This window comes from Bos mutus, chromosome 28, assembly GCF_027580195.1.
Source record: "Bos mutus isolate GX-2022 chromosome 28, NWIPB_WYAK_1.1, whole genome shotgun sequence".
In the NCBI taxonomy this organism is placed as follows: Eukaryota; Metazoa; Chordata; class Mammalia; order Artiodactyla; family Bovidae; genus Bos; species Bos mutus.
This window is the reverse complement of record NC_091644.1, coordinates 2,700,373-2,726,307: the sequence shown is the minus strand read 5'-3', so window position 1 is coordinate 2,726,307 and position 25,935 is coordinate 2,700,373. Positions and strand designations below refer to the sequence as shown.

The 25,935-nt window shown below is 40.5% G+C and overlaps 1 long non-coding RNA gene across 1 annotated transcript in view; it reads left to right on the top strand.

Moving 5' to 3' along the window:
* The first annotated feature begins 10,115 nt into the window (after positions 1-10,115).
* Positions 10,116-25,935, top strand: part of LOC138986087 (uncharacterized) — a 172,913-nt gene continuing 157,093 nt past the window's right edge. The window contains exon 1 of the long non-coding RNA XR_011462983.1: positions 10,116-10,306. This is a non-coding gene — a long non-coding RNA (uncharacterized lncRNA). The remainder of the gene's footprint in view (positions 10,307-25,935) is intronic.

Sequence of the window (25,935 nt, the reverse complement as noted above, 5' to 3'; positions counted from 1 at the left end):
GAGTGGATTGCCATTTCCTTCTCCAGGGGATCTTCCCAACCCAGGGATCGAACCTGGGTCTCCCGCATTGTAGACAGACGCTTTACCATCTGAACCACCAGGGAAGTCCGTGAGAGGGAATACATGTGTATATTCTATCTCTGACTTAATGCCTGATCCATTCATGAGCTCACTGTATGAGGAATGAGGTGGCAGACAACAGGGAAACTGATGGGAAAATGCAGAGTTGCTTTGACTATTTGGTAGTTCAGTACTTTATTTCATTGAGTGTGTTTCTGGATTAACATTGTTACATAATATAAAATCTTCAAATACTGTGACCACTTCTATTGGTACATCCATATGCCTCTTTCCCAGATCTTTCTGTTCTCAGTCTTCTGTCTCCTTCTAGGCCCATGGAAATTCAGCCAGTCGTATGCCATTTCTCATTAGTCTATTTGCATTGTTATCTTGGATTGCTTCCTTTTCTACACAAAGTGTAGAACCAGGTGTTTGAGGCTTGGCCTTTTTATTTCTCTATTATCTGGTTAAAAAAAAAAATCTAATGTGGTCATAGATATGAGCTGAGAGAGAAGAACTGAGCTATCTGCTTTATGCAAGGATGGTGCCTTACTTATGTTTGAACATACCACTGTCATATTACAATGAATTGCTCTTGGACTAGTCCAACCTATGACATCATGAGTTTGACAGTACATAGCAATGGCCATGTGGTCAAATGATGTCTGTGGTTAGACATTCTGTCAGGGTACAGAAGCAAAAGAGTAGTTGTTTGTCAAATGGTATATAGTTATGCACTTTGAGGCAGAAACTTGCTGCCAATTCCTGGAAGTCTGATTGTGATTTTTCTGTTGCAGGATTTGATAAATGGTACTTGGTGTCTTTACTATGAAAGTGGTATCCTTTAGGATTTTAATTGAGTAAAATCATGTACTGTAGTAGTTCAGAGTTTAGAATTTGGAGTATAGCAGACCATGATTGAAATCTTAATTCTGCCATTTTTCAGTGAGTTACCTTGGGTGAGTGATATAAGCTAATTCTTTATTATTTCATCTGAAAATGGGGACAAAGAGCATAACATAATAAATTAAGTTATTAAAGATAACCCAAAATATATGCAAAACATCTAGTATGGTGCTGACTTGTAGAAAATACGTAAGGAGTAGAATTTAATTTTGATAATAATTAGCAATATTATTAGAGAAGGCAGTGGCACCCCAGTCCAGTACTCTTGCCTGGAAAATCCCATGGACGGAGGAGCCTGGAAGGCTGCAGTCCATGGGGTCGCTGAGGGTTGGACACGACTGAGCGACTTCACTTTCACTTTTCACTTTCATGCATTGGAGAAGGAAATGGCAACCCACTCCAGTGTTCTTGCCTGGAGAATCCCAGGGACAGGGGAGCCTGGTGGGCTGCCGTCTATGGGGTTGCACAGAGTCGGACACGACTAAAGTGACTTAGCAGCAATATTATCATTTTTAAAATTTACCTGAAAACCAGAAATAAGTGTTCACTTAATTTTCTAGTGTATATTTGGTGGATCTTAATATTTTTGTTTGTTAATAAGTGTTAGAATGGTTGCATGTGAATATTTTACATTCATAAGTAAATATTCAGCTGTATTACCTTGATTGACTAAATGAAAATTAAAGACAGAACAAACATCTGAATATTGAGATCATGAAAGATGAAATATTATATCATAAATACTTTATTCATAATTTATTAAAATAAATTTAAAAAGCACAAATGAGTTGTCACACCAAGAAATTAAGAAAGCACAAATTAAAATGTGAATTGTTAAAATAACTAGGAGTACTGCTGAAACACATGAGAATATATGTTCTATGTATTTCTCCCAGCCTGTCATTCAAAGCATTGTCGTGTAAATATATTACCAAAAAGAGGTCACTGTATAGTACATTTGAAATTAGAAAAAGGCTCTAAAAGGCTATTTTCTTTCTTTCTTTCCTTCCTTCTCTCCTTATTGTGTTTCCTATAGCAAACCGTAAATTGAGATAGCTTAATTTTGTGTTTCCATCTGAAATTATTCTTTGAAAATTACTGGGCTTATATGTCAGGTATAGGAGGCAATCTCTGAGTTAAAGTCTATATTATAGGATAAAAATATAAATAAAATATCTCAGCATATGCTTCCCTACTCTTCCCCATTTAAAATCCACCTATAGATTAAAAAACATTTTTTTTTATATTGTCAGTGGGTGTATTATACATGTCAAGACTTCAAACATTTTATCGTATATACCAAAAAATCTTGATGTGGCATTTAATCTAGAGGGTCAAGAGCTAATGGAGAGGGCAGGTGGAAAGAACAGCACTGAAAACCCTCTTGACGCTGCTGATGGATAACACTAGTGAGTCCTTATTTTGAGTCAGCCCCTGTTTCCAACTATATGCATTTTCAGCCATGGGAAGCACTCTTAGGATGGGAATTTTCTCTCAAGTTATGGCAGCAATTGACCAGAAGAGATGCTGTATTCCTAGTCAAGCAAAAAAAAAAAAAAAAAAGTAAGAAAAATGATCCCAGCTCAGATCTTTTAAACAAGAGAAGCAGTAGAGGCATATGCCTAGCTCTGCTCCCCACATGTCTTGCTCTCTCAGCATATGATTCCTGGACCTCAGAACTGACCATGTAAATTTATTAATATATCAGCCAACTGTTGAGCTTAAGATCTGATCAAAGGATGATATCAGAAATCAAGCAGTACTGAGAAAAGAAAAAGGAAATGAGTCTACCCAGTTTATAGACAGACATGATCTGGATGTGTATTCCTTCATTCAGAATAATTATGTAAATAAAAACTGGCATGAGACCCATGGAAATGTCCACATAAATAAGAAAGGAGAAAAATGCACTAGTAAGATTCAGAGGAATGTGCGCGCACACACACACACACACACGTATATATATGCATCTCTATTTTGTTATCTATATCTATAGTTATATACCTATTTATATATATCTTTAAAAGTTGCTTACCTTATTCCAGTGTTGTGTGCTGATGAGATTTCTTGAACTACATTTTAAAATGCAATTTTAAGATTATTCATAAAAGACCCAGTGAAAGTGAAAGTGTTCGTCTCCCAGTGGTGTCTGACTCTTTAAGAGACAAATGTATATCAGCATCAGACAACATGCTCCTGGGTGACAACCCAATGGGTTCTGTCCTTACAGAAGGCAAGCGGCCAACTCACATGAAGAAGTAGTGTCATATTGATAGCTTACGGTGAACAATGTCAGTTTTGTGATCTCTGAAGAAGAAAATTTAGCTTCGGGACCAGGGACCAGGCTTGATCACTCAAGAGCTTTTGTGCAGCAGAGTTTTATTAAAGTAAGAGAAGGGACAGAGAAAGCTTCTGACATAGACATCAGAAGGGGGATGGAAAATGCCCCCCTTGCTAGTGTTAGCAAGTGTTATATACTTTTTAAATTAGTTATTACAATAAATCAAAAAAAGTCTCAAGGTTGTAAAGATCTTACTAGACCACTCCCGTAATTTATATTTTAAGATAACAAGATTAGAATGAATAACAGAAAGATCTTACCAGACCCACTCCCATAATACACATTTTAAGATGACAGGATTAGTCAGAAGGTTCTTGTTAAGGAGAAACATGTCCTCAAGCAAGATACATTGTTATATTGACTAAGACAAAGCAATGTAGAAGGAAAAAAAAAAAAAAATGTTTGTCCTTTTCTCCTTGAGAGCCTCAGACCCCTTTCTCCTTCTCAAAATTTCTGGACCCCTTTCTCCTCGGGAACCCTGGACATCTTATCAACCTACCTAGGAATTAACTCTCTCATTCCCTGCTTTTCTTTTAGGAGAATTATGTTGGGAAAGGGGCATCATTTTCATTCCCTAACTACTTTCTGCTGTTGAGGGATATCGTCCCTAAATTGTTGAAGCAACAAATTCTCCTAACCCTCATATTGAGGGTCTCTGATCCAGGGGCCCCAAGTAATAGTTGGAGGAGGCTGTGGCACTCATAGGAGCCTAGACAACCATTTGTAACTTAAAAGCTTTCAAACAGTTAGAAACAAGCCCCATTTTACAATTACAGATGTAAGGCAAAATAGCCATTAAACAACATTAAAACCTAATCAAAATCAAAAGTTACATTATGTCTATAGTAACATCAGTTCATCTTAGCGTTGTTAGATGTCATCACAGAATTGAAGAAAGTTCTTTCCTTGAAGTGGAGAAACCCACCATAGGAAGTCTTCAATTGATGAGGAGGGGCGTGCTCCACAGACCCAGCAATTATGTCAATTGTGGAATGTGGTGTAGGCATGAGCGCAGGACAGGAAAGCATTGTCTTGAGGGTCAAACGGCAGACTCAGGACTTTTGGAGTCAGCAGAAGCAAGCTCACATAGATTCTCAGCCCCATCTCAGTTCCCGGCTCAATCAGCAGCTTGTTTGACTCAAAGGCTGGTTCAAGAGTTAACCTCCTGATAATGTCTGTTGAAAAGCTCAAAGCTGAGTCGCATAGTTAATTTTAAGGCTTCAGGATCTAAGACAATATCTGTGCACAAAAACAGTCTGTCATAGAGACAGTCCTTTTGGTGGGGGGAGAAGATCGAGCCCTCATTAAAGCTAAGGATAGAACTGTAAACCAACTGTTTTGTGTTTCCTGAGTTAGCTGACATAGATGTCTTTTAATAATATCATTAGTCTTTTCAACTTTTTCTGAAGGTTGAGGTCTCCAGGAACAGTGTGACATTCTATTCCTAGAGTTTTTGACACCCCTTGAGTTACAGCTGTTTTAAAGATGGAGCCATTGTCACTCTGAACTATGTCATGAGAAGTCAGTATAGTAAAATTTTGCCCATTAGTGAACTTATGAACTTTAGGCATTAACAAAACAATAGTAACAATTACCCTTAAGCAATGTGGCCATAGCCCTTTTTTACTAACAAACTAAACTCTGATCCTGTGGGCAAGCTCAAAGTTGGAACCTGTAAGAGAGCAGTGTGAAGAGCCTTAAAAAGTCTTTTGAGTCTCTGGGGACCAAACCAGCTTGTTGGTTACTGAATCTCAGTTATAAGTTTATATAAGGCTGGGCAAGTTCCCCATAACCTGGAATCCAACTGTGGCAATAGCTTGTAATGCCGAAGCATCCTCTCAATTGTCTTAAAGTCATATTTGGCTCGTTTAGGAATTTCAGACAATAAGGTATAAGGATTAGACACTTATTATTCATATATCTTGAACAGGTCTCCATTTATCATTTGAATTTTTTTACACCCAAAATAGAAGTGTCGTATGGACTGTTACAGGGAATTAATAGCCCCTGCTCCTTTAAATACTCAATGATAGATTTTAACTCTTCCTTAACACCTCAGGCTTTAATAGATTCCGCTTTTGATGTGAAAATAGGTGAAGAGCTTGATAAAGACAGAAACAGCATTTTGTGCTCAACCCACAATTTTTCTATCAACCCACACTTGAGGATTTACATTTTGTTCAATTAATGGGAGAGAAAGGACAGGCTTCATATTCAAAAAAACAGAGGCCTGGACCTTGTTCAGTATATCCCTCCCAGAAGGGGTCAGGGAGCTTCCGGCATGATCAGAAACTCGTGAGAAAACAGCACAGAGTCCCAGTTGCAGCTTAAAGGGAGACTGAAATAATAGTGTTTGGCTCATCCTGACAGTTCTATTATGGTAGTAGATCAGGAGGAAAGCGGGACAGGGGCTTCAGTGAACATAGAGAACGTTTCCCCAGTGTCCAAAAGAAATTGATTGATTGACTCTCCCCCACCTCACCCAGTTATTAATACCCGGGGTTCCTCAGGCGTAATTAGGACAGGAGCTTTTGTGGGGACTCCCGGGCACCTTCAGTCCAGATTGTCTTGAGAGTCTGATCCCTGGGGCCTACACCGCAGAGGGCAGTCTCTTCACCAGTAGGTTCCTTTGCAGACCTGGAGCCAGGGGCAGCTTAGATGCCTGAGGGCAAACCCACTTGAGATGCCTCTCCTTTCTGCAGTAATAACAAGTCCATCCCTTTTCACCTGGGTTCCTCTGGGCACTTTTCCTCAGGCTGTTTCAGAGTGGATCTAACAGCCATTGTTGGGGCTTCGGTCTTTTGCCGGGTTTTCTTTTCTCCTATTTTCCTCCATATATTCTCTACCATATTATACCATCTGGACCAGCTGTAACAGTTTTTCTAAAGACTGATTTGGTCCAAACTCCTGTTTTTGTAACTTACAGCAGATATCTGGAGCTGACTGAGTGAGAAATCTGTCTTTTAAGATCATTCCTCCTTCTGCACTTTCATGATTAACATCAGTAAACTTGTGGAGAGCCTCCCATAGTCTATCTAGGAATTTACCAGGAGTTTCTTTCTCTCCCTGTTCTATGCAGTCAACTTAGCATAGTTTTAAGTCTTGGCATGTGCTCGCTTGAGTCCTTCAAGAATACATCTGACAAAGTGGCTCTGTTATAGGAACTTCTTGGGTCCCAGTAGGGAGGAAGGCTATTTCATACTCCCTCTTTCCCCTTGTCTCAAGTTCAAGCCATTTATCTCCAAAAGTAGTAGCTTCCCCCAAAACTCAAGCTCTGTAGTCAGGAGTCAGCATCTGTCCCCAGATATGCATTACATCTCTCTAAGTAAGGTCATAAAGTAAAGTGAATCCTGTAAAGGCTTCTATGTACTTTTTGGATCCTCTCGATAGTCTCAACCACAATTGGTACCATTTGAATTTCTACCAAGACTGAGGCAGCCCCTCCTGGAAGGGTGCCCTAACTCCCAGCCTGCTCAGTTGGGAGCCCCAGATGAAGGGGCAAAGTAAGAGAACAGGAGGCAGCTGAAGGTTTCACACCCAAATCTGCACTCTTAGGACATAAGTCTGGCATGTCTTGTAGAGAGATAAAGAACATAAGGCACTTCTATCCATTCCTCTTGTTTTCTACAGAACTGGTCTAATTGTAAAACAGCATTGTAATTGAGAGACCCTTTAACAGGCCAGTGTTACCCATCTTCCAAAGGTTATTGTGGCCATTCAGTATCACAGAAAATCAGGAGTGACTTTTTGAAAGTCTGGGAATCAAACTTGTCCCAGCATTTTTTTTTAAAATACATTTCAAAGGAGTGGTTTTGGAATGGCTAGCTCTCATCTGTAAGAGAAAAAAGTGGCATCCATAGACATGGCTTTTTTCCACTGGAGGCTTCCTTCCCTGCTCTAGATGGGATTGTAGACAGACTTCTCCACCGAAGCTTTCCCTGATCAGACTTAGTCTGTCCTTTACCAATGCAGGCGTCTTACTCGTCCCTCCTGGTTCTACCACTGAGGTGGGGTGGAGATGCACCGGGGGTAGACCTGATGGCATCCCAGACTGATTTAGTTCCATACCACTAAGACCTTTGTTTGATTTGCCTTTTTCTTCTGATGCCACTCGGGGTGGAGCAGAGTAGCTTTTTGGAATGCCTCCCAAGCTAGGACTACTAGGGGAAGCATCCCTAGTGCCTACGCACATTCCTGAATACAGTCCTGACTGCAGTAGAGGCAGTGAGTCATAAAGGGATGAGCAACAACCAAGATGTCCCTTCTGAGTGTCACCATACCACAACAGTGTATGTGATAGCAAAAGAGGTTCTGGAGGGTTGGCCAGCAAGGGAAGAGTGATTTCTGTCCTCAAGCTACTAGGGCCAATCCTTCCAGTTCATTTCCACGGCTTCCACAAAAGAAATGTCTACGGAATTGAGACAGAAGCCATCAGAGAGCCTTCTCTGGTCTGCTAAGAGCTAGCGCTACCAAAGGAAGAAGTCCATTGCATTTCCAATCTGACCAGATCCTGCAGTTTCCGATCTGTGTCCTCAAAAACCTCATGGTTGCCAGCAGTGCTTCTCTCCACATAGATAGGAGACACAGCTGTGACAAAGACTCACTTTCAGGTCGCTGGACCCTGAGGCGGGTAGCCAAGAGAGTGACCTCTAGCCTGAGAAATGTTCCTGGAGCTAAAGTTCTGCCTCGCTCCCAAACATGCTGCTGGAGCTAGAGCTCCACATTGCTCCCAAAGCTGCTGTTAGTGACTTTCTAGCAGGGCTTGCCTAGTCTAGCAAGGCTAAGTGCTTCCATACACAGGGTCTAAGTAAAAGTACGTAGTAACAGAATGAATCACAAGTCCATTGAAAGTCTATGATCCGACAGATTAGGTTAGTAGTTCTAATTCCCTATGCAATTAGGAAATGGCCAAAGAAACCAGGAAGAGGTGACTGAGAGGGGAGAGTTCAGTTCACACACTTGGCCCATTTCTGGTCACTCCCCTCACAGGGACCTTGGGTGTCTCTTGGCATTGGCAGGTTGGTATAACCCCCCCCGAAAGGCTCCCCAAAAGGAGCCTTCAGTCATAACGAGGCCCCATGAAACCATGGAACAGGGCTCACCACTTGCTTCACGCAAGCTGTGTCATTCATTGACACAAGCACACCTTAGAGTTAGTAAAGCAAAGCAGAAAATGTGCATACTGAGAAAGCAGAGAGGCTAGAGCTCTGAATGTTCTTATCTTGTCCTGAAGATCCTGGACAAGCCCCCAAGCTGATAGCTTATGGTGAACTATGTTGGGTTTGTGATCTCCAAAGAAGAAGATTTAGCTTTGGGACCAGGGACCAGGCTTGATCACTCAAGAGCTTTTGTGTAGCAGAGTTTTATTAGTGTAAGAAAAGGGACAGAGAAAGCTTCTGGCATAGACATCAGAAGGGGGACAGAGAATGCCCCCCTTGCCAGTGTTAGCAAGGGGGTTATATACTTTTTGCAGGAGAGCTGGGTTCTATCCCTGGGTTGGGAAGATCCCCTGAAGGAGGAGATGGCAACTCACTCCAGTACTCTTGCCTGGAAAATCCCATGGACAGAGGATCCTGGTAGGTTACAGTCCATGGGGTTGCAAAGAGTTGGAAATGACTGAGCAATTTCACTTTCACTTTTATATATTTTTATAGTATATACATAGTTTTATATATATATATAGTATATTAGTTATTACAATAAATCAAAAGAGTCTCAAGGTTGTAAAATCTTACTAGATGCACTCCCATAATTTATATTTTAAGATAACAAGAATAGAATGAATAATAGAAATATCTTACCAGACTCACTCACATAATATATGTTTTAAGATGACAGGATTAGTCAGAAGGTTATTGTTAAAGAGAAACATGTCCTTGAGCAAGATACATTGTTATATTGACTAAGACAAAACAATGTATAAAAGAATGTTTGTACTTTTATCCTTGAGAGCCCCAGACCCCTTTCTCCTCCTGGGGAACCCTGGACATCTTATCAACCTACTGCAGAATTGACTCCCTGAATATACGTGTGTGTGTGTGTGTGTGCGCGTGCATATGTACAAATATAAACCACTACTGTTTATTTCCTAAGTCATTAATTTGTGATTATCTATAAACTGCAAAAGTAGATCTAAACACTGTTTTCTGCTGACTCTATCCTTATAGTTGAGACATATTTTAGGATAAGAAATGGTTTCTTCACAGGGACCTCTTGCAGTTAAGATTTTTCTTGCAGAGATACAAGAAAGCATTGCCTACAACAGGCGTTCATACATTTTTTAGTTTCTGTTTGAAAACCAGTAAAGAAAGGTCAAGTGGCCAAATGTGATAACCCTGGCCACTGCTGTGTTCACCTTGTATGAATTTTCTAAAAGCAAAATATATAAATGGCTGAGGCTTTTAAAGCAGGGATGGCAGGCATTTTCTGTTAAGGGCCCGATAGTAAATATTTCAGGCTTTGTGGGCCATATGGTTTGTGTCACAGCTATCAATTCTGCAACTGCAGGGCAGGGCTACCACAGATGATATGTAAATGAATGAACATCATTGCTGTGTGACAGAAACAGGCATGGTTCTGATTTGTCTCTTGAATCATAGTTGGTGGATCCTGATTTAGTGAGTGTGTGAATCTTAGTCGACTTTATCGTACTGACCGAAAACAATAAGGCAAAAGAAAAAGACACAATTTTATATGAAACTGAACATTTTGTACTGGGGTGAAAGGAGGGGAATTTAGATGATTAAGGGAGAGTGGTATATTCCAATAATAGAATTATCTTGATTTTATTCTTTTAGAATCACTTCAGAATTGACACTTTAAGGAAAACAGCCATGGTCCAGCATGAAGCCAACTAAGCTCTCCTATAACACAAAGGCAAATATGCTGAATAAACTGTACTTTTAAAAATAACATAGCAAGGCATTCCAAACCAATGAAAGGTGGGGAGAGAGAGAGAAGAGAATCTCCAGTTGCCAAAAGCAGAAAAACATCAAAATAGTAAGTATATGGCCTGGTTCCACCCAGTGCCTATGTTGTGGTGTGTGTATGTGTCTGTGTGTCGGGGGAATACTTTGGGAAATACTGTTAACTTGAGGTTGGAAGGTTGTTTTTCTTTTTCTTTTTTAAATGCTGAAGTTTGAAAAAGTGTGAAGTATTTCAAACATACAAGTAGGCAATAATAAAATGACACAAGGCACATCATTGTAGGGGAAACTGTGGCTGGTGAAGAACAGATTTGCCTTGCAGACCAAAGCAAGGCCTACTCCCCCCGCCCCACCCCACCCCAACCCCCATAGCTGAAGGCTAGCACTGTGAACTGAAATGCTCTTGGCTAAGTGCACTGTCTTGCCCAGATTTCCACCTCTTCTCAGGGTCAGCTGAAAGCCTATCTACTTTTGAAGTTTATAGATAGTCAAGGTACTTGTCTCAATTTGGGAAGTCTCTGAAGAGTCATCCCAGCTTCAGACATCCCTGAAGGATCAGATGGTATATATCCCTCTTCTGGTCAGTCTTCCTTCTGTCCAATCCTTTTTCCCTCATTTTCTTTTAGAAGTTCCTCTTGAATGTCCACAGATCACAGTCTCAAATTCTATTCCCTGGGAAATGGACCTAAGAAAGTCATCACCCACATTTATAAATATCCATTATTTCTTACAGTGTTCATATACTGTTTTTATTTTCATTAAGGAATTAAATATTTTAGACACAATGAAAAACACTTCCCTCCCATTATTTCTGGAGAAATTTGCAATCGAAAACTCAGTGTGTATCATTTTCATCAGCATGTCTGTATTTTAGTTTATTATTTGTGAATTCACAAAACATTGTTTAATAATTTTTGAAGATGTTGAAACTTCACATATGGTACTATAGAATACATTCTGCAGCTTGATTTTTGTTTGTATTAAAATTGTTCTTCAGGCTTCTTATTATTTTATTTTATTAAATTTTATTGGAGTATAGCTGATTCATATGTTGTGTTAGTTTCAAGTGTATGACAAAGTCAGTCAGCCGTACACACATATATTTCCACTTTTTTTTTTTAGATTCTTTTCCCATATAAGCCATTACAGAATACTGAGTAGAGTTTCTTGTGCCATATATTATAGTAGGTCCTTATTAATTAATTATATATAGTAGCATGTATATGTCAATCCAACCTCCCAGGTTATCCCTCCCCTCCTTAACCCTGATAACCGTAAGTTGGTTTTTTACACCTGTAACTCTGTCTCTATTTTGTAGATGAGTTCATTTGTGCCCCTTTTTTTTATATTCCACATATAAGCAATATTGTACTTGCCTTTCTCTGTCTGACTTACTTCACTCAGTGTGACAGTCTTTGGGTGCATACATGTTGCTGCAAAGAGTATTACCTCATTCTTTTTTACGGCTGGGTAATACTATAGTGTATATATGTACCACATCTTCTTTATCCATTCCTATGATGATGAACGTTAAGGTTGCTTCCATATCCTGGCTATTGTGTATAGTACTGCAGTGAACACTGGGGAGCCTGTATCCTTTTGAATTATGGTTTCCTCCAGATATATGCCCAGAAGTGGGATTGCTGGATCATATTACTTTTCATTTTTAAAGAACCTCCATATTCTTCACCATAGTGGTTTTACCAGTTTACATTCCCATAAACAGTGTAGAAGGATTCACTTCTCTCCACACCCTCTGAAGCATTTATTGTTTCTTGTTTGGGTGATGATCCTGAGATATATACTTGCGGATATAATTCACTCTATAAATATTAATTTTGGCAAAATGTGAAAATATTAGCAGCTGATAAATTTTGAAATGAAGGCACATTTATATCTGGTATATGGTTTCCTGTACACCTCTTTATATTGACTTCTTCAGGAATATGTATTTTTAGAAAGTAAACTAGTTTAATTCAGAGAAAAAATAAAAGCAAGGAAATCTTTTGTTCTTCTCCTCTTATGCTCATCTAGTCAGGAGAGTTCAAACTGTACTGCCCAAGAGCCTTTCACAGCATGAGTCAAACAAACCTAATTATCTCTATCAACAGCTCCATACTGGCCTGGGTTTTGCTCTGTCCCATCGTTTTCAAAGGTATGCTCCAAAGAAGGGTAGCCTTGAAACATGCTTTATAAAAAGGTACTCTCTAGTCAAATGATCTATTAATTATGCAAGTTATGGACCTATCTTGGATGTACACTTGCTTTTTCATGTTAAAGACGGAGAAAATTCTGCAGTAAATAAATCTATTAAATTTTTATTTAGCTGGCATTTCCCTTTTGTTTTTTCATGAAGTTTTTTGCTTATAGAGCTCCTAGTAGGCTTCCCACAGCACAGAACACTGTGGATGTGCTTCAGTTACCCCTCTAGTTATCATTTGTTTGGCCACTGCCCATCTTCAAACATTTCATAAGTTACCATGGCTCCATGGTTTATACTGCCTGTCACCCATGTTGAGTAAAGCTTGCTGCTGCTGCTACTGCTGCTAAGTCGCTTCAGTCATGTCTGACTCTGTGCGACCCCATAGACGGCAGCCCACCAGGCTCCCCCATCCCTGGGATTCTCCAGGCAAGAACACTGGAGTGGGTTGCCATTTCCTTCTCCAATGCATGCAAGTGAAAAAATAAAGTGAAGTCGCTCAGTCGTGTCTGACTCTTAGCGACCCCATGGACTACAGCCCACCAGGCCCTCCGTCCATGGGATTTTCCAGGCAAGAGTACTGGAGTGGGCCATGCTTCTAAAGAAATTCAATATGTTATTTTTGTTGTGTAGACTACCGAGGCACCCTCATCCACTAGAGAAGATCCTAATTAGTTAGCATCTCAGCTCCTTGAAGGCTGGGTCACTATTTGTCCTGTTCACTCTCAATGACTGACCAGTACCTGGCCTGTAGGTGGAATTCAATAAATGTGTGCTGGATGCCTACTGGGTGGATTGGTGGATAATATGTGTCCGCATAGAATTAATGCACAATTATCATATTATATTAAATTCTTTTGTTTATACATTTCTCACACTAAACTGTGTTACAGTGACAGGAATTATGGCTGATTTATAATTGCATCTGCAATGCTTAAAACCACGTTTGTTATGTAACATGCTCAAGAAATACTATTTGAAATTCTGCAGAGGGGAGAACAAGATGGCATAGGAGTAGGTGGACATGGAGCACAACTCTCTCCACATACACATCAGGAATACATCTTCAGATGCAAAAGTGCACGCAGAACGCCAGCTGAGAGCAGACAGGGGTACCTGGCCAGAGGTAAAGAATATAGAGAACCATGCAAAACTCTGTAGGACGAAGAAACTAGGGGGGAAAACAGGAGTGTTAGTAGGACTGGAACTGCCCTTGGTGGGTGGGGGGACTGAAGCAGGAGTCCAGTCCCCACACTGGGGCAATTGTCTGAGTCAGAGGAGAAATGCTTGAGGCTGAGAGTGAAACAGCTGCTCTGTGGCCGTCTACATGGAATGGGAGTCAGACAGTCCTTGCCACAGCGTACCTACCCTGGACCAGGACGCAGGTCTCCTGGAAGGCGCAGAGGCTGGGAACTGAAGTTTAGGGATCGTGGAGCAATCCCAGGCTGAAGGCTGCTGTTGACTGCGGAGAGACCGATCCAGAGGAGGTGAGGGAGGAGATTGTGGTGGGAAATGTCTGCGGAGGAAAGCTGGGCAGCGGTGGAAGTGATGCGATACTGCTGAGTCATGCGTGGGGGGTGGAGTCATCACCATAGCCTCTCTCTCCCCACACGTCAGCATGGGCAGATGAGCAGTAGAGAGGCTGGCCCATCAAATGCCTGATGCACTGAACTACAGAGCAGGACCCCACCCAGGGTGCCCCTTTAAGTGCCTGATGTGCAGATCTACAGAGAACCCCAGCCAGGGCCCCCCCTCTATGTGCCTGTTGCACCAAACAACAGAGAAGGACCCCAGGCAAGGGGGCCCTCTAAATGCCTGAATGGGTGGAGCTATGGAGAAAGACTGGCCAAAGAGGCCTTCTGATCATCAGCTACAAAAGGCTTGAAAAAAGGCTCTGAAAGGGCCGTAACTCCTGCAGCAGAGGCAGTCTGTGTCCCTGCACACTTGGTGCCACCAGGGTCCCCTCAAGCCAAGCAGCTGTGTTACCTTCAGGCTCAACTGTCACCAGGACAGGGTTGCCACAGCCAAAACAAGTCTTGCATCTATGTGTGCAGGGTTGCTTTGGTAGTGTCTGACTGTGACCCTGTAGACTGTGGCCTGCCAGGCTTCTCTGTCAGGGAGGGGGGTTGTCCAGGTAAGAATACTGGAATGTATTGGCCAGTACTTGTTGCCATACCCTTCTAGAGCACTGTATTTCCTGCTGCCCTAGCCGCCAACTCCCCTGAGTACCTGGTGCTGCCAGAACCCCTGCGACCCAGGCAGCTGGACCACCTCCACACCTGGCCCTCACAGGGGCAAACCCAAGCCCTCCAGGGCAACCTCAGGAGCAAACTGCAGTGGTTGACCCACATGCAAAAGTGGAAATAAAACCACAGTTGAAACCCAGGGGCAGTATGGCTAAGGAAAAAGACCCAAAACCTTCTGACCAGCTGTACAAGCTGCAGATTAAATCCACATGATCAACTAGGCAGACTCTGTGTCTATGGAATATATAAAAGAAGACTGAGAGCTCCCACAAAAGAAAACACACTTGTTCTGATAGCTGTGGACACTGGAGGCAAGAACACACAGGCGTAGGACCAGATTAGAATCTGAGCTGCCCCCACAGCAGGTCCAGAGGTCAGCAGAGTGTTGGAGGGGATTCTAGGGAGGTGAGGTGGACTGTGACTCCCAGCGAGGGAAAGGACTCTGACAGCAGTGACTCAAGAAAAACATTTATTATTCTTATGTTTTGGCTTGTTCTGTAGAATCTTTTGAATTTTTTTTTTTTTTACCTCCCCCTCTTTGTTATACCTGTTGATTTCATTGACACTATGAAACCTAATTAAGCTTCTGAGTGTTTTTTTTTTTTCTTTCCCCTCACTTTCTTTTTATTGTTGTTATAAACCTCTGCCTCTATGTTGAACTTTTACAGTTCTGTGGAGTTTTCCTTTTTTTTTTCTCTCTTTTTTAATTTTAATTTTTTAAACCTATTATTTTCTATACATTTATTCCTTTGTTTGCTTTTCCTACTGTTCTTTTCCCCTTGCAGTTAATCTTTAATGTATATAAATCTTCTTCATCTACCTCTATTTAACTTTGCATATCTATTCTTTCTTTTCCTTCTTTCCTTTCCTCTCAACATGTTTGTTAGTTTTGTTTTCATTACTTTATTCCCCACTTGGCACCTTGCTTTAGTTTTGTTTTCCAGTTTGTGGTTTAGTTAGTTTTGTTCTTAACTGGTAAATATAATTTTTGATTTCCTTTGTTTGCCAGGTCAATCTACTGTACTTTATTTTTGTTGGACTGTTTTGAATTTGCTCATGGGTGTATATGTATATGTGTATATTCCATTCTTTTAATTATTATTTGCCTGATTTTGTAACTGCCATTTGTCGGGGGTTCATCTTTGATTTCTCATTTTTGTATATTTGTTTTAATCTCACTTAATGCCATAACAAACCACTTGTGGATATATATTTATATATAAACCACTTGTGTGATATATGTATACCTGTGGCTGATTCATGTTGAAGTTTGACAGAAAACAACAAAATTCTGTAAAGCTATTATCCTTCAATAAAAAAATAGACTTTGGCTGTGATCCAAAAGTCTACAAATAATAAATGCTGGAGAGGGTGTGGAGAAAAGGGAACCCTCTTACACTGTTGGTGGGAATGCAAACTAGTACAGCCACTATGGAGAACAATGTGGAGATTCCTTAAAAAACTGGAAATAGAACTGCCTTATGATCCAGCAATCCCACTGCTGGGCATACACACTGAAGAAACCAGAAGGGAAAGAGACACGTGTACCCCAATGTTCATCGCAGCACTGTTTATAATAGCCAGGACATGGAAGCAACCTAGATGTCCATCAGCAGATGAATGGATAAGAAAGCAGTGGTACATATACACAATGGAGTATTACTCAGCCATTAAAAAGAATACATTTGAATCAGTTCTAATGAGGTTGATGAAACTGGAGCCTATTATACAGAGTGGAGTAAGCCAGAAGGAAAAACACCAATACAGTATACTAACACATATATATGGAATTTAGAAAGATGATAACAATAACCCTGTGTACGAGACAGCAAAAGAGACACTGATGTATAGAGCAGTCTTATGGACTCTGTGGGAGAGGGAGAGGGTGGGAAGATTTGGGAGAATGGCATTGAAACATGTAAAATATCATGTATGAAACGAGATGCCAGTCCAGGATCGATGCACGATGCTGGATGCTTGGGGCTAGAGCACTGGGACGACCCAGAGGGATGGTATGGGGAGGGAGGAGGGAGGAGGATTCAGGATGGGGAACACATGTATACCTGTGGCAGATTCATTTTGATATTTGGCAAAACTAATACAATTATGTAAAGTTTAAAAATAAAATAAAATTTAAAAAAATAAATTAAAAAATTCTGGGGAAAGGAAAGAATGTAGAAGGAACTCAAAAAATTGATATGGAAGTGACACGTGGAATATTCTCTCAAAGATGTAATGGGGGAAGAAGTGAATTGAATCTGGTTAGAGCAGTTAGCCTGTTTAAATGTGAATAAATTATCTTTTAAATCTCTCATGCAACTTTCTTTTTCTCCCATTGCCTCATTTTTATATGGAGAGAGTGGCTCTTAAAAGTAAGTTAATCAGGGATCTAAGTGTCATTTGCTTCCCATATGGCTCAGTGGTAAAGAATCCTCGTGCCGATGCAGGAGATATGGGTTCTATCCCTGGGTCAGGAAGATCCCCTGAAGGAAGAAATGGCCACCCCTTCTAGTATTCTTGCCTGGAAAATTCCATGGACAGAGAAGCCTGGCAGGCTATAGTCCATGGGATGGTAAAATGCTGGACATGACTGAGCACACATGTACCAAGTGTCAAGTCTCAGAAGACACTAGATGAAAGACATTTAGTTTGTACAACTTACAAACAGCTTCCAAGATTTGTGATGTGCTGGCCAAGCATCAGGATTGCACTTCTTCAAAGGCATGATGTACTCAGGGTGTGGATGACTTCTCCCAGAGAAGTGAAAATCTTACAGTCCAACAGCGGGCAGGAGCTAATATGTTCAGAAATTTTGTTATTGGTTATTATCATTATATCATAACATGATAATATTTTCATTCAGATTGTCATTATTCTTTAATGGTCCTAGTCAATTTTAGATGTCATCTCTGATTATGTCACCTTCATCACACTTGATAATCCTTTATTTTCATCCAGCTGTTTGATCATTTTTGAACCTGGAACCCAGTATTGTGTGGCAAATATATTCTCTTTTATTATAATCTCTACATAGAATTGAACTCAAACCATGTCTTTAGATAAGCTCTTCCACAGAAGATACCATTCCTTTCCCTCTCTCTCAAATAAATCACAAGCGTGTTACACTGCGGAAATAACTGAGTAAAGTTTGGCATCTTCATCCACTGTGCTGTTTTTCTGGACCACATATTTCTTTATATGATGCAATAGTTTCTATTGATTGAGGTTCATGCCAGCCTATTATAGCAGCCATGTGAAAAGACACTGATTCTGGGAAAGATTGAAGGCGAGTGGAGAAGGTGATGGACAGAGGATGAGATAGTTGGATGGCATCACGGACTCAATGGACATGAGTTTGAGTAAACTCCAGGAGTTGATGATGGACAGGGAGGCCTGGCTTGCTGCAGTCCATGGGGTCACAAAGAGTCAGACATGACTGAGCAACTGAACTGAACTGACTGACCTCTCTCTACTGAGGCCACCTATTCACTCCAGTCCACTTCTTTTGGTCTTTCCTTCTTCGATCCCTGCCCATCCCCAGAGGCTAGTGCAGGAACTTTTTGGGTGTGCTCTATAATTTTCCAAGAATGAATCATCATATGATTCTGCATCTGTTTGTGTGTATTCCCTCATAGAATGTGACTCCTTGGGCGGAAATACTGACATTTTTTCACTATCATAGTCTAGTATTTGTCACAATCCCTGCCCCCAAACTTTAGTAATTATTTGTTGAGTATCTGAATGATTATAGGGTACAGCGAGGCAGTAGGATTCAGGCCTCGATCTCAAACACATCATTAGTGTTTTTGATATTTTTCACCAGTGTTCCTCCTGTCTCCACAGAGCTCTCCTAATTACCACTGGCTGCTGTGTTTGCTGGACTTTTGCTCATTTATATTTCTCAGTTTATCATAGTACATGACTTTTTTTTTTCTTTTAACTGATTTCCTGGCTCCTGGCTCATGTTCTTGCCTCTGTCTAAAGTGAATTATCAGGATTCAGAAGTTGGGTTAAGGGAGACTATTTAGATAGATAACTGTTAATTCAGTGTAAAGATGACATATTACTGAGTAATCTAGAAACTTTTGGTGCCCTGAACGTTATATGGAGACCTTCAAAATTGCAACCTACCATCCCAACCCCAGTACTTAAGCACCTATACATCTCTGAACAGGGCACTTCACCTTAAACTTATGGAATATTTGTATTCTAATTTGGGACTGGATGAGTAATCAAAAAGATGATCTCTTAAGAAATTTAGCTCATAAAGACATAGGTGTCTTACTCAATCTCACTGCTCTGGTGAGATACTCCTCAATCTACATAACTTTGGGGATTATTCATATTACTTTATTTAAACTTCAAACTCTTACACTGACTTCAAATTTGTCCTGTTCTGTTCCTCACAGCTGCTTATTCAGCTGTCTATTCATTGGGTAATCACCCTGTAAGGCCGACAGAGTCCCTGATGATGCTGTTGCTCAGACATTCAGTCATGTCCGACTCTTTGAGACCATGTGGACTATAGCCCACCGGGTTCCTCTGTCCATGGGATTTTCCAAGCAAGGATACTGGAGCAGGTTGCCATGCCCTCCTCTAGGGGATCTTTCTGACCCAGGGATTGAACCCGAGTCTCTTATGTCTCCTGCATTGGCAGGAGGATTCTTTACCACTTGTACCATCTCTCTACCAAAGCTTATATATTGCTAATAGGGTCAGCCCAGTGAAACATCCCTTCCTCCCAGCAGGCCACGGGTTCCACATCATGTCCTCCTTACCTGACTCTTGCCTTGATTCTGAGGACTCTGAGTTAGATTGAATTTCAATTAAGATCCTTTTATTCAGCATTGACTCATAATTTTTTCTGTACTCTTAAATGTCAACTAAATCAAAGTAAATTACATCAAACACCGTTACACTGAAGTTGTTCAAATAAATAAAAAGTATAAAGAGGCAAGGAACCTGATAGATCTTCTTCTCCTGTCTCCACTGATGAGATATACGGACCATCTGCACCTTCCCCATCTAAAGATATGACATTAAGTTTTTTAGTCCTCTTGATCTATCCCTGACCACACTGTATCTGTCTGGTCATTTGTCCTGGAGAAAACTAAGGAGGAAAGAAAGGTCTCAGTTTCCTTTCTAAATGAGCAATTTTCACAACTGTCTTCACAGTTTTATCTTGCTGCATGCAGCTTCCTGTCTAGACACTGGCCATTCACTATTGCCCTCAGTCACTCTGCAAGATGGAGCTGAATTTGAAGTAATTTGTTACATCAGATCAGATCAGATCAGATCAGTTGTTCAGTCGTGTCTGACTCTTTGCGACCCCATGAATCGCAGCACGCCGGGCCTCCCTGTCCAACACCAACTCCCGGAGTTCACTCAGACTCATAGGTAACTAATGCAGTGCTATTTAAAGCTGATGGGGTGCATGGTCCAAAGGGAAGAACCCCTTCCTACTCCATTTGGTATATCTGCCTTTATTTTCCGACTCTAGTATATCATCACATCCCAACTCCAGCACTTAAGCACTTATACCATCATTCAGGAGAGTCTCTTTAGCTTAATTCCTTCATCACACTCTTAAGAGGGCATGTATGAATCATAGTTTCAGTAGTCATTAATTGATTGAAATATTTGTTAGTGCCATTTGTATATGGTACACTCTTTGCTCTCTACACAGTATTTGGCAAAGAATAATATTGCAGTGTATATATTTTATACACATATCACAGGAGGAAACACCATATATACTGAGGACCATTTTAGGTAACCATCACTATACAGTCCCTGAGCTAGGTGTCATATTTTCCTGAATTCTTCTCTGTTACTTGTCTCTTACTTTTTACATTCAGATGCACCACCACCACCACCACACCCCCGACCCCCGGCCCATGGAAATCAATGGACTTACATACTCACATTCTGTTCTATGCTCTGAAATACCAAGTGGCGTTTCATGAAATTTCTCTCTGAACAACTTGTTCTCTGATTCCCAGAATACCAACATGATGATGTTGTAGAGCTAGCCAGGGTATAAATGTGCACCACTTATATTCTTAAAGAGCACCACTTGAAAAATAAGGGCTTTAAATCATTGTCGTGGGAAAGGGGCTCCTATTTCAGAACCAAACGTTTTGACTGTTCAGTACATTTAAGCATTTGATATAGCTCATATGATGATGAAAAACATTTTTGATAGTGAGAAGATATTGGTGTTTTTAAAAATCTGTTTGATAAAAACATACCTGGACAAGTGATAAGAGAAACAAGCCAAAATAGAAAAATTCTAACCTGAAGACCTTGGGCATATATGGAGTTTGAAAAAAATTCATACATAGTATCCCAGTGCAGGGAGTAAGTTCATTGTGTTTCATATGAAGCCACATTAATTTGTACTTCGATCTGATTTTTGAATTCTGGCTCTCTAATTAATTATGGAACCTCAGGAAAGTAATTTAACTTCTTTAACCTATAAAATAAGGAGTGGTTAGTTCATAAAAAGTGTAAAAGAATTGATGTGGCTATCGAATAAAACATTTGTGAATGAATTTAGCAGAGTAGTTAGAAAGTGTCAGGTGATCAATCATCCTTGGCTGAATTAACTGCAAGAAGGATATCCTTGGATATATTTCTTAGAAGGTATCTTTATTAGAGATAAGGCATCCTCATTGGAGAATCATTAAATATGGTAAGTGTATAGGGAACATAAGCAGAGATAAGTGCATTTAAGAAAATGATATCTACATATGACACACATTATCTTTTTTTTTACCTTTTTATGTTGAAGTAAAACAGTGTTGTGATGGTTTCAGGTGTACAGCAAAGTGATTCAGTTATACATGTATCTATTCTTTTTCAAATTCTTTACTAATAGATAGTTAATATTGAGCAGAGTTCCTTGTGTTGTACAGTAGGTCCTTGTTGGTTATTCGTTTCAAATATAGAGGGTGTGTACGTGTGATTCCCAAATTATCCTTTCCCTTCATCCTTACCCCCGGTAACCATAAGTCCATTCTCTAAGTCTGTGAGTCTTTCTATTTTATAAATAAGTTCATTTATGTAACTCTTTTTAGATTCTGCATATAAGCAATATCATATGATATTTCTTTCTCTATCTGACTTAGTTCACTCAGTATGACAGTCTCTAGGTTCACCCATGTTGCGCAGATGGCATTATTTCATTTCTTAATGGCTGAGTAATATTTCATTGTGTATATGTACCACATCTTCTCTATCCATTCCTGATGACATTTAGATTGCTTCCAAGTCTTGGCTATTATGAACAGTGCTGCAGTGAACATTAATGTGAATATATCCATTTGGACCATGTTTTTCTCCAGACATATGCCCAGGCGTGGGATTGTAGGATCAGATAGTAGCTCTATTTTTGCTTTCTTAAGGAACCTCCATACTGTTCTCTGGAGTGGTTGAACCAGTTTACATTCCCACTTGCAGTGTAACAGGGTTCCCTTCTTTCCACACCCTCTCCAGCATTTACTGTTTGTGGAATCATTGATGAAGCCCATTCTGGCTCATGAGACATGATAAGTCATTATAGTTTTGATTTATATTTCTCTAAAATTAGCAATGTTGAACATCTTTTCATGTGCGCGTTGGCCATCTGTATGTCTTCTTTGGAGAAATGTCTGTTGAGGTATTCTGCCCCCCACCCCCCCCTTTTTTTTGATTGGGTTGTTTGTTTTGATGATATTAAGCTGCATGAGCTATTTTCAAATTTTGGAGACTATTCCCTTATTGGTCACATTTGCAAATATTTTTTCCCCTCCCGTGAATTATCTTCTCATTTTATCTATGGTTTCATTTGCTGTGCAAAAGCTTTGTCCCCAAGGCAAACTCGGCTTCCACCAGACCCGGGTGTTCCAGCGCCTGGCAGCCGATTTGCTGCCCCACACGCCAAGCATGACATCCAGCGAGGTGGCCCGCTGCACCAAGTCCTTCGCCTTCCTTAAGTGGCTCAACCTGCCCCTGTTTGAGGCCTTCGTCCAGGTGAGCTGGGGTGCAGGCATGAGGCCTGGGTTCTGAGGGCCCTCCTTGCCTGACCCCCTGCTTACGCACACTCTGTGGGCATTTCAGACGGGAGGCCCAGCCAGTCTAGAACACTTTCTAGTGGCAGATAATGGAGTCCTTACTCCAGTTTCTTTGGAGAGAAGCAGTATGACTCAGAATCCCATGGACGGAGGAGCCTGGTAGGCTGCAGACCATGGGGTCGCGAAGAGTCGGACACGACTGAGCGACTTCACTTTCACTTTTCCCTTTCATGCATTGGAGAAGGAAATGGCAACCCACTCCAGTGTTCTTGCCTGGAGAATCCCAGGGACAGGGGAGCCTGGTGGGCTGCCATCTATGGAGTCACACAGAGTCGGACACGACTGAAGCAACTTAGCAGCAGCAGCAGCAGGCTCCATTTGTTTAGTTTTATTTCCATTATTATGGGAGACTGATTGAAAGGATATTGCTGTGGTTTATATCAAAGAGTGTTCTGCCTATGTTTTCATCTAAGAGTTGTATATGGTCTGGTATCACATTTAGGTCTTTAATCCATTTTGAGTTTATTTTTGTGTATGATGTTAAAGATGTTACAATTTCATTTGTTCTTTTACATGTAGCTGTTCAATTTTCCCAGCACCATGTACTAAGGATACCATATTTCCTTTATTGTATATTCTTGCCTTATTTGTCAGAGTTTGACCATAGGTGTGAGGGTTTGTTTCTAGGCACTCTACCCTGTTCTATTGATCTATATTTCTGGTTTTGTGCCAGTACCATCTATTTACGATGACTATAGCTTTTAGGGTAGTCTGAAGTCAGTGAGCCTGATGCCTCTAGCTCCATTTTTCTTTCTAAAGATTTATTTGGCTATTTGGGGTCTTTTGTATCTCCATACAGATTTTAAGATTTTAGTTCTAGTTCTGTTAATAAAAGCCATTGGTAAATTTGATAAGGATTGAATTGAATCTGTCAGAGAAGGAAATAGTAACCCACTCCAGTGTTCTTGCCTGGAGAATCCCAGGGACGGGGGAGCCTGGTGGGCTGCCTTCTTTGGGGTCACACAGAGTCAGACACGACCGAAGCGACTTAGCAGCAGCAGCATTGAATCTGTAGATTGCCTTGGATAGTATAGTCATTTTGACAGCATTGATTCTTTCAAGAACATGATGTATCTTTGTGTTTGTGTCATCTTTGATTTCTTTCCTCAGTGTCCTTATATAATACTATCAAGGGAACACAAATGCTTTATAACATGAAGATAGTGACTGTGTTGTGAAATATATACTTTGCCTCTCATGCTGATTTGTTGTCCAGTTGCTAAATGGCGTCCAACTCTTTGCAACCTCATGGACTGCAGCGTGCCAGATTTCCCTCCCAGTCCTTCACGGTCTCCTGGAATATGCTCAAACTCATGTCCATTGAGTCAGTGATGTTATCTAAACATGTCATCCTCTGTCACTGCGTTCTCCTCTTACCCTCAATCTTACCCAGAATCAGGGTATTTTCCAATGAGCCAGTTCTTCCTATCAGGTGGCCAAAGTATTAGAGCTTTCAGCATCAGTCCTTCCAATGGATATTCAGGGTTGATTTTCTTTAGGATTGACTGGTTTGATCTCCTTGCAGTCCAAGGAACTCTCAACAGTCTTTTCCAGCACCACAGTTCAAAAGCATCTCTTCTTTAACACTCAGCCTTCTTTATGATCCAAATCTCACATCCATACCTGCTGCTGGAAAAACCATAGCTTTGACTATACGGATGTTTGTTTGCAAAGTGATCTCTCTGCTTTTTAATATGCTTTCTACATTGTCATGACTTTTCTTCCAAAGAGCAGTCTTTTAGTTTCATGGCTGCAGTCACTGTCTGAAGTGATTTTGAAGCCCAGGAAAATAAACTCTGTCACTGTTTCCACTTTTCCTCCATCTGTTTGTCATGAAATGGGAAGAGATGCCATGATCTTAGTTTTTTGAATGTTGAGTTTTAAGCCAGCTTTTTCACTCTCTTTCACCTTCATCAAGAGGCTCTTTAGTTTCTCTTCACTTTCTGCCATTAGATTGGTATCATCTGTATATCTGAGATTGTTGAAATTTCTCCCAGCAATCTTGATTCCAGCTTGTGAGTCATTCAGCTCAGCATTCACATGATGTACTCTGCATGTAAGTTAAATAAGCAGGATGACAATATACAGCCTTGATGTACTCCTTTCCCAATTTTGAACCAGTCCATTTTCCCATGTCTGATTCTAACTGTTGCTACTTAACCTGCATACAGGTTTCTCAGGAGACTGGTAAGGTGGTATGGTATTCCTATTTCTTGCAGAATTTTCCACAGTTTGTTGTGATCCACTCAGTTAAAGGCTTTAGCATAGTCAGTGAAGCAGAAGTGTGTGTGTGTGTGTGTGTGTGTGTGTGTATATATATATATATGTACATGTATGTATGTATATATATACATACATGCACACATATATAGGAATTCTTCTTTCTTTTTCTATGATCCAATTGATGTTGGGAGTTTGATCTCTGGTTTCTCTGTCTTTTCTAAATCCAGCTTGTATGTCTGGAAGTTCTCAGTTCACATAATGCTGAAGACTTGCTTGAAGGATTTTGAGCATTACCTTGCTAGCATGTGAAATGAGTGCAGTTGTGCAGTAGTTTGAGCATTCTTTGGCATTGCCTTTCTTTGGGATTGGAATGAAAACTGACCTTTTCCAGTCCTGTTACCACTGCTGAATTTTCCAAATTTGCTGGCATATTGAGTGTAGCACTTTCACAGCATCATCTTTTAGGATTTGAAATAGTGCAGCTGGAATTTCATCACCTCTGCTAGCTTAGTTCGTAGTAATGCTTCCTAAGGCCCACTTGAGTTGACACTCCGTGATATCTGGCTCTAGGTGAGTGACTACACCATAATGGTTACCTGGGTCATTAAGAGCTTTTTTGTATAGTTCTTCTGTGTATTCTTACCACCTCTTCTTATCTCTGCTGCTTCTGTTAGGCCCTTTCAGTCTCTGTCCTTTATTGTTCCCATCTTTTCTTAAAATGTTTCCTTACTGTCTCCAGTTTTCTTGAAAAGATTTCTAATCATTCCCATTCTATTGTTTTCCTCTATTTCTTTGCACTGTTCACTTAAGACAGCTTTCTTATTAGATAGGAATTAAAGAGATGATTTCTAGTTTTTAAAAATTGCAAGATTTATCAGAAATTGTTAGAAGTTTGTATACTAACTTTAACAAGTAAATT